This window comes from Bidens hawaiensis, unplaced genomic scaffold (genome assembly GCF_021521415.1).
Source record: "Bidens hawaiensis isolate Kalapana, Puna unplaced genomic scaffold, B.hawaiensis_p1.1 tig00046746_1, whole genome shotgun sequence".
Taxonomy (NCBI): Eukaryota; Viridiplantae; Streptophyta; class Magnoliopsida; order Asterales; family Asteraceae; genus Bidens; species Bidens hawaiensis.
Window position 1 is genome coordinate 23,002 of NW_027498343.1, and position 9,291 is coordinate 32,292.

General features: G+C 30.8%; 1 long non-coding RNA gene across 1 annotated transcript; it reads left to right on the forward strand.

Annotated features, from left to right (window-relative positions):
• Positions 1–5,831: 5,831 nt before the first annotated feature.
• Positions 5,832–8,007, forward strand: LOC143596597 (uncharacterized). The gene is made up of 3 exons (XR_013146738.1): positions 5,832–5,991; positions 7,348–7,580; positions 7,836–8,007. It is a non-coding gene; the product is annotated as an uncharacterized LOC143596597 (long non-coding RNA).
• The last annotated feature ends 1,284 nt before the right edge of the window (positions 8,008–9,291 follow it).

Below are 9,291 nucleotides of genomic sequence, written 5' to 3' on the forward strand. Positions count from 1 at the left end.
CACATCTTATCTATTTCACTAACTCACCTAATAACAAAGGTGAGTTAATCACTTACACCTTTTTTCCTAATTTGGTTTGGGGGCCTTATTTGAATGAAAACAAACTTAGTTACTCATAATATTACGTGCTAAAGCACAATTCCATTATTTGCGTGATTGTGCAATTGCTCAATTAGTTGCTAAATGTTTTCACGACTGTGTCTCTACTTCTTTGGTTAGTATTTCATCCTCATCCCTATAGTATCATCATAAGCCATTCGGATGACTTGACCAAATTTGGTGTCAAGGGAAAATGGTAATTATATTTTTATCATTAAACTAGTTATTGTGATTCACATGTCGCAAGGAATTTTCTGTTTTTATCTTATATATATATATATATATATATATAGAGAGAGAGAGAGAGAGAGAGATAGAGAGAGAGGTAGGTTAAAATAAAAAGACATTTTTTTCTAAAAAGTGTAAGAAGGAATTTGAGACGTTGGATTTAATAAAACACATAGGGTATGATCGTCAGTAATCAACTATTTTAATTATGGAATAAATATATTTATTAACTTTCTTCCCTTACTCTTTGATGATCTTTTCAATCTATTATATGGTTTTTTCCTTCAAACCGTAAATCAAAATCAATATTATACATTAAATATCATATTAGTCATCAATAATTTCTAGCATGTTCACATTCCACAAAAAACATTATGCTTATCTTCAAAGCCAAAACTTATCATTAGTAAACAAAAGTACCTACGTTCTTGTAATTCACCATAATACTTCAAATACTTAAAAAATGAACTTTAAAACCCAATACAACATCTCGAAAAACACACCAAGTTTAGTGTGTTTCTGTAACAAAAGAGACTATTTTTATTGTGTGCTTTTATTTCAAATCTAACAACATACCAAGTTTAGTGTGTTTATGCAGCAACTGAAAACACACTAAGTTTAGAGTGTTTCTGTAACAATCGAAAACACAACAAGTTTAGTGTGTTTCTATAATAAAGGAGATAACTTTTATCGCGTGTTTTTGTTTCAAAGCTAACATCACACCAAGTTTAGTGTGTTTCTGTAACAAAGGAGACACTTTTATTGTGTATCTCCATTATCTTCATTTATAAACTGGTCACACAAACGAAGTTAGAAGAATACTTGGATAAAACTCAACACATTGATTTTGCAAAAAAAAAACAAAAAAACAAAACAAAACAAAACAAAACAAAATCTACAATTAAGAAAACCATCATGAATAATCTTTTGTGTTTTGAAGATTGATGAAAACTAAGGAAAAGGTAGTAATTCACGAGATTGGAGAGATGATATAATGATTGAAAAAAAAGGAGTTGCTATAAATAGACAGTTGAATTATAAATTGGTTGATGTTTCCATATATAGTATTAAACATGAGACAATTATGCCCCTAGAGTGTTATAAAACAAGTAACAAAATAAAACACACATAGGAAAAACACATCAACTAACCACAACCATTAGATCCTCATATCCAACGCTCCAGATCTCTTCCTACACTTCCTAGACACGCCTTATTTTTTACAATAACCCCACCCTATGTATATATATATATATATATATATATATATATATATATATATATATATATATATTTGTGGTTACTCGCTCAACACATTGTTGTTGATAATATATACTATTTTTACGCATATTGCATGCAACATTTTGGGGATGTTCAAGTTGAAGACATAGTTTTGGACTTAGGTTATTGAATAAATGGACAAGTGTTTGATTTTCAGATTGTTGTAATGGCTTTGGTTTCTTTGTTTTTGTTGAACAATTGTTTACTTTCATTTAATTAAAAAAAATAGTTATTGTTACATTCTTTATTAGTGTCTTTGAACTATGAGCAATTTTAGTCGCGCCCAGGCATGTTCTGCCTTAGGTTGGAGTGTGACATATAATAGGATGGAATATATCACACATCGCTAAATACCTATCCAGTCTTTCCCATAGGGGTAGTGAATAGTGATGCTTTTTCTTGTGGTTGTTGCCGTGGTTCTGTGACATAAACTGTTTTCCTCTTTTTCCTAACTTTACACCTTTCCATTGAATGTATCTCCTTTTCTTTCGTGTTGGGTGTGTTGATTCTTTGGATTGGAATATCATTGGTTTGTCTACATCATTTTCATTTCCGGTATGAATATCATCTGTCTAATCTATTGTGTCCGTATCCGTGTTTGTAGCAAATATGTTTTGGAAAGCTTCTACTGACTCACCATACTGTTAATCATAAATAATAAAAACCACAAGCTTCAAAAGAACTCATATATTTATATTTATGTAGGGTTAGAATCTTTTCCTTATAAAAAACATAGAAGTTAATATATATACTTCATAACTATTATGTTTAAGACTAGGTATTATCAAAATACATATTTTTCTTAAAACCAGTGGCTCTGTCACAACCCCAACCCCTTACCTTGGGTGGGGGACGCGAATGCGAGCAGTGGTACGGGTGTTTATTAAAATATTTGGCATCGAAAAAATTCATCAGGACCATAGTTAGGAAAACTAATTAGAGTTCAAATCACCGTGATTAAAATTTCATAAGCTGGGGATAACGTCTATATTTATAGAAACCAAAGTTTTATAAGGATAAAAACTAATTTACAAAATGAACATATTCTTTTTCATAGTAACAAGCCACTTATTTAAGTTAGAGTGTCTTGTAGTTGAACAATGTTGACACACTACATAAGTTATATGTACATGATGCTTCAACTTGTGATTAATGTTACATGTTACTTGACCTAATATGATAGATGTTTATGTTACTTGGAATACTTAGGAATAATATTTTCAATGTTACACACACACACACACACACACACACAAACACAAACACAAGTAGGAACCCGCACAATGCGACAGGGGAAACGATTTACAACTTGAGACTCGTTTCCGCTAGTTTATCAATTCTCTCGTGATATATTAACATTAGTTTCTTATTCGTAGGATTGATCCGATCTATCTATGTCTTACATATCTCAGTTAAAATATAACATACACACGAATTTTACAAATATCAGTCATAAAAATAGTAATTTAATAAAATATCTGAGCACTTGAATAAAAAAAATTATCAGTTGATGATTACAAAAATAGCCTCAAATTTACAAAAATATTTTTGGCAATACATCTAAAGTTATTAATTTTAAGTATAATAAAAGGCATTTTTGTCATTTTACAAGTTGACGTTTACAAAAATAGCCACAAATCTACAAAAATTATATTTGGTAATACATCTAAAGTTGATAATATTGAGTATAATAAAAGGAATTTTTGTCATTTTACGACCTTAGATTTAACATTGGGGTTAGGTCCATATGTCACTTCGCTTTCTTTTTTGCAAGTTTGTTTGCCGGAGTTATCATAAATGAAACCAAATTTATTGCGTGAGTGGCTTCTAAAATTGGTTTTCAAAGTTGAGTTGTTTTGATATAAATTAATATTACTTGTGTAGCCTTATGTGTTATTTACTTGAGGGGAACACATTTTTTTGGTTGATCGTTGTTGACTTGTTGGTCCCATTTATTAATGCCTTTCATTTGGCTTGCCAAACTAAAAATGATGCACATCTCTATCTCTATATATAATAAAGTGGCTTTCCATAAAATCCTTCTTTTGTTTTTTTTTATCATATTTCTTCAAATTGTCACATGATATTTCCTGATTATTTTAACTCTTTATATAATAAAAAAGTTAGGTCCACCAAATTCTACTTTTTTATTTTTCACCAAATTTCTACAAATTTTTACATGACATTTCCTAATTATTTTAATTCAATTTCAAAATCAAACTTCTAATGCCTATTAAATTTTTATCATCGTAATTCACATGTTCTAACCCTTTCAATTACCATATACATATTACATTGAAATTCATTAGTATTCAAGGTAACTATCAAACCTTTGTAATCGGATTCACATAATCAATTTTTTCACCTTCACATATTCAATCGGATTAACAGCTTCAATCGGACTCAATCATTTCACCTACACATATTCAATCGGATTTAATCGATTCCTAGGTTCAATCGATCAATCTTCTTAATGCGACTCATTTATCCAAATCATGTAATGTGATTCACGTAATTGATTTATATGTAATTCGTTGTCTTTCAATTGAAACTCTAATTCTATGATCATTATATAACACAAATTATTTACTTAGAGATATATTACAAAAAAATTAAAGTATGTCATCAGTTATCGATAAGTATTATTTAAATAAAGACATATTATATTTAAAAATACACAATAAAATGTCCTCGAATATGCAATGTTTGAAATACTTTTATTCTTAATTGATTGTTTTCGAAGAATCATGGACTTTTATTGTTTTTAAAGAGATGATTTGTGATAACAAAAAGAATTACCCCTACCAAATATCTTATTAGTGTGCACATCATAATGCAACTTTATATCACCTTTATTACTAGTTAATTATAAGTAATTTTAAATGACTGACTTGGGTTTATGTTTAGTTTAAAATAAATTTGGTCAATGTATTTTTTAAGTAAAAATGAGTTTATGTTTAGTTTAAAATAAACGAGCATGATCGAAACAATTACTTACTTTTTTTGCGTCTAATATTATTTTTATATTTAACTGTAAATATATTTTTATGTGAATTCCTTGTTAAATAAAACAAAAGGGAAAAAAAAAACAATCACTTTATAAGTAAAATGTTTTTTTTTCTTTTTTGTTTTTAACTTTTAATATGCCAGCATGTTTATATTGTTGTGTAAAACATTCTCATATAAACACTTTCTTCACTGCTAAGAATTCCGTATGTAGACATTATGATATCTTATGTTACAAAAACTATTTACAGATTTAATAATTATCAGTTACCTTAAAGAAATTGGTTTGAAAAGGGTAAAAATATGACTTTTGTGAATTGGAAAATATTGAAGTTGGTTTTTCTTGCTCCATATATTTTTATGTAGAAATGGATTTTTATTTTATTTTATTTATTATTTTTTGGTGTTTAATGTTTGAAGCAGTTGAAACAGGACTTTCGTGAAAAAGAACAAATAAATAAATTTAAGATCATGATCAAGTTTAAAAATGGCCATTCTGGATCTGCATTTTCTTTAACCACAAGTGTCAGCCACAAATTACCAGCAACGTATTGTTAATGAATTCGCACCTGAAGGATAATTATAGATTTTTTTATTATTTTTGTAACATAAAATTTACAAACTAAAGGTTACACATGTGTAGGGTGAACATATCATTTATTTAGTTTCGAGTTAAGATTTTGAGTGCGAGTTAAAATTCTTCAGTTTTTGGTCCAAGGACAGTTTAGGGATTTGTGAAAGTTTGGTTCGTTGAGTTAAAAGTTGCAGATTTTTGGTCCTATGGTAGTAAGAAGATTTTTTGTCTCAGTTTTGCTAATATTTTAAACACTATATTTGTTTTTAGCATTATATTTGTAGTTTGTGCATTTTCAATAATTTAGATTCTTTTACTAACTCGTGTGTCACACGGGTTCTAACCTAGTCAACCTAATCTAACTATCTATATAATTGCCAACCATGAAATCTTACGTGTCGCTCTCACATCGCTCCCCCCACCCTCTAAAGCCACCATTCAATCCTTAAAATTCGTGGGTATCCGTGGGTCTATGAATCCGGATCTCTCTAAACCTCAAACGGGTTATGCCAAATAACCCTTCGTCACCCAAGAAACCTTAACGGCATGAGCTTCCATTACCTCTCCCTTGCAACTTCTAAAATCATTGATTATGCCATGCCGACCTCGCCATAACCCTCTCAACTTCTAAAATCATCAAACGTTTTTTAAAAACCCTAATCACCCCAACGTTCTTCATCTCTACCTTTCCTTGTCTCCGTCACAAACCCTTCACTCACAAAACCTAGCATCTATGCAGATCAGTTGCCATGGCTGCACCAACGGCGGCGTGAACAGAATCGGAACCATCGTTTGGTTAATTGGTTAGTTTTCCTTACAGATCTCATAATTATACTCTGTGTTTTAATGATCTGAACTGATTTTTTTTTAAATATTTTCTTATGTGCGTTTCGTTTGATCTAGGGTTGCTTATTTTAATCTCCGCAGTGAGGCTTTTTATCAGATGTCCTTGCGCGGTCTTTGTTTTTCGTACATCGATGCGAATAATATGTGTAGATGTACAAATTCTCGCGTGTTTCTGTTATATTTCATTTAATTGCTATGTAGGTTTTGTATTTGCTCACCTTAGATTACCTTAACGCTTCGATATGTGATGAATGGTGATGAATTCGAGTTAATTGTTGTTTGATAGTGAAATGGAGGTCGGTGTAATACATATCTATACAATATGAGAAATTCTCTATTATTTAGATGTAACTGAATCGAAACTTTAGTTTACCTGGCTCTAAGAGAAATTTGATACTTTCTAAGCATACCAACAAAGAAGTTCCCCTTTAAGTTATTGATTTGGTAATGCCAATAGCTCACATAAGGTAAAAGTTCTAATCTGCAGATTTAATTTGCATCTAGTGGTGGTTTAGAAAAATTATTATAAAAAAGTTCAAACAGGTCAATTTGATAGCTCACAGAAGGTAAAAGTTACAATCTGCATACTTATTTTGCATTAGTGGTTATTTAAAAAAAAATATTAAAAAAATTGCACATGGGTCAAAATTTCATTACGGATCAAAGTTAAAAAGTTAATTGTCAATGTAAGAGAACATTTTAAGTCAAAAAAAGTTAACATCGATATTTGTTCAGGTTTATGGTGGTTCCATAATCTATTTACTGATATAGTCACATTGCATGGGATTACGGTTGCTCCAGGGGCATTTCAGGTATAATTTGTTGTTGTCATTATAAAAATGCATCCCGGGTCAAAACTGGTAAATTTTTGGTGCGCCTTAAAATTACCTAGAGTGATTGACTTGGTTAAAAAAGGTTGCTTCATTAAAAGGAAGCATAATAACATATTCATGCACATTTGTTTTGTCACATCAAAGTATGTTTATAAGATAAACAAAACCAACAATTTTGAGTGGTTCGTGGTTGACTTCAGAATTTTTTGTTTGTTCAGTTATCCAATTCAACCGATTGCTACTTTAAGTGATGTCAAGTCCATTTCAGTTGATAAGCACAGAAACCCAAATTCCCTGCATTTGATTTTGCAGGTAAGATTATGAACATGATTATAATATTTTTAGGAGTTATGTATTGTGACACCTAAGGAATTTGAACGACGTTGATGACAATAAAAATAATAAAACGATTTAAACCCGTTTTAATATGTTATTCAACTTGCATAACCAATGGTTTCATTTCTTATACCTTATTTGCAGCTATCGGATTTTGGGATTGCGATATGGGGATTCACAACTTCACCATTCCTGATACATAGTGATGTAGTTGGAACTTTTGGATACCTCGCTCCTAAGTATATTATGTATGGGAATGTTAGTGAAATTGTTGATGTGTACTCTTTCGGAGTGGGAGCCGTTCTCCTAGAACTACTTACAATAAAAAGACCCATTAGTTCAGATCCGGTCAAAGGCGAAAATAGTTTGGTTATGGGGTAAGTACTTATATTGAGTGTTATCTTGAAATCTAGCAAATCATAAAAACTCACTTTAGAGTTTTTTTGTCCCTACTGATTCTAATATTGTGTTTATTTAACCATTGCATGATAGATTAAAATCTTGAAGAAACAAGGTTGACATTTAGCCTTAAAGATTTGTTACAATTTTTGGGGTTAAGTTTTTAACATCTACTTAATGTTGGTATACCTTAGTGAATGTAAACAAGTATGAATTCTTTGTTTTTATATCAGGTGGCTTCGGAGTTGGATATTTGCTACTACTTGGGGAGCGAGGATCACAACGAGAACGAATAGCCAAGATTCATAAAACCTTTTTAAACCTTTTCAAGCTTCTGCTACATCAATATAAAGCTTTGTTCATGAAGAACTTGATGCTCACATGGTGGAGCTGGCAAGCGAGCTACATTCCTTCAAGTTTCTTCATAAGTATTCTTCATATTTCTTTTTCTTTTATCATATAGAACAGCACTCGCATGGCAATTGCAACGTTTCGTTTTGTCTTACATATTATTGAGGAAGAACCCAAGCTTTGCTATACACTCTTTTTCTGTGAATGTTTTTTTGTTGTTTACATATTTATCATAATTATGTAGTTTTCTTTATAGGTGATGGATTTGGTTTTTTTTTTGCACGACTTATTTGTTATCATGGCATGCATATGGGGTTTTATTCTGTATGCCCTTTTTATGATCAGTTAAGTTGTAAGTAATATGGGTTGTTTATGAAATGTGAAATTGCATTTTATTAAAATGGGTAGCTTGGTTGGTAGAAAATGAACCTTTTGCTGTTTATTGGCTGTTTAAATTATGATCATCTGCATTTTGTAGTATAGTTTTGAATAAAGTGAATATTCATTGAAACATATTTAACTTGCTTCTTTTTAACAAGTGTTTACTTTTCTGAGAATCTTATGTGTAATTCATTACCTTGAGAATCTTATGTGTAATTCATTACCTTAAGTCAACAATCGACAACCAGATTCCAAAGGTAAGATACAAGCAAGAAACTCTGATCTGTTTTGAAGCTTTCAAAACGAAAATCAATGTAGAACAAACGTTACGATACACAATACGGTGAAAGACAGTTGGACTTTTGTTAATCCTGTCATGGATCTTAAGAGAGAACGGGTTTCGATCATAACTCATGGCGCGAAGGTGACGATGAGAGGATTGAAGAACATAAACATGGTCTACGTGTCGGTTTCCTATGGAGATGAGGGAAAACTCTAGAAAGCGGTTGATAATGCGATGCGAGAGTCTTATCACGTTCAAGGATGATAATGCGATACGAGAGTCTTCTCACGCTCATAATGCGGTTCTTTAAGTACCTTGTTCCGATCAAGACCGGAATGATTCTGTACAATTTAGGATACTATGTGTTATTAATAAATGTAAGTATTCAAATGTAATACATAATAATGTATTATTAAATTGTCAAATGTAAGTACTCGTTACAGTTTACTTTTATGAATTCGTGTTCTGGATATTATATCCGTTTATGTTTGTTCCTCCGTGTTTAGTTATGTGTGTTTGTTTACGTTCTTAAACTGTTCATTTAAACTTTAATGACCCAACATAAACGAACATGAACACATTCATTTTCTAAATGAGCAAACACATAATAGAATGTCATGTTCGTTTAAGTGTTCGTATTCGATCATTTACTCGGTTAAAGTTAAATGATCGAA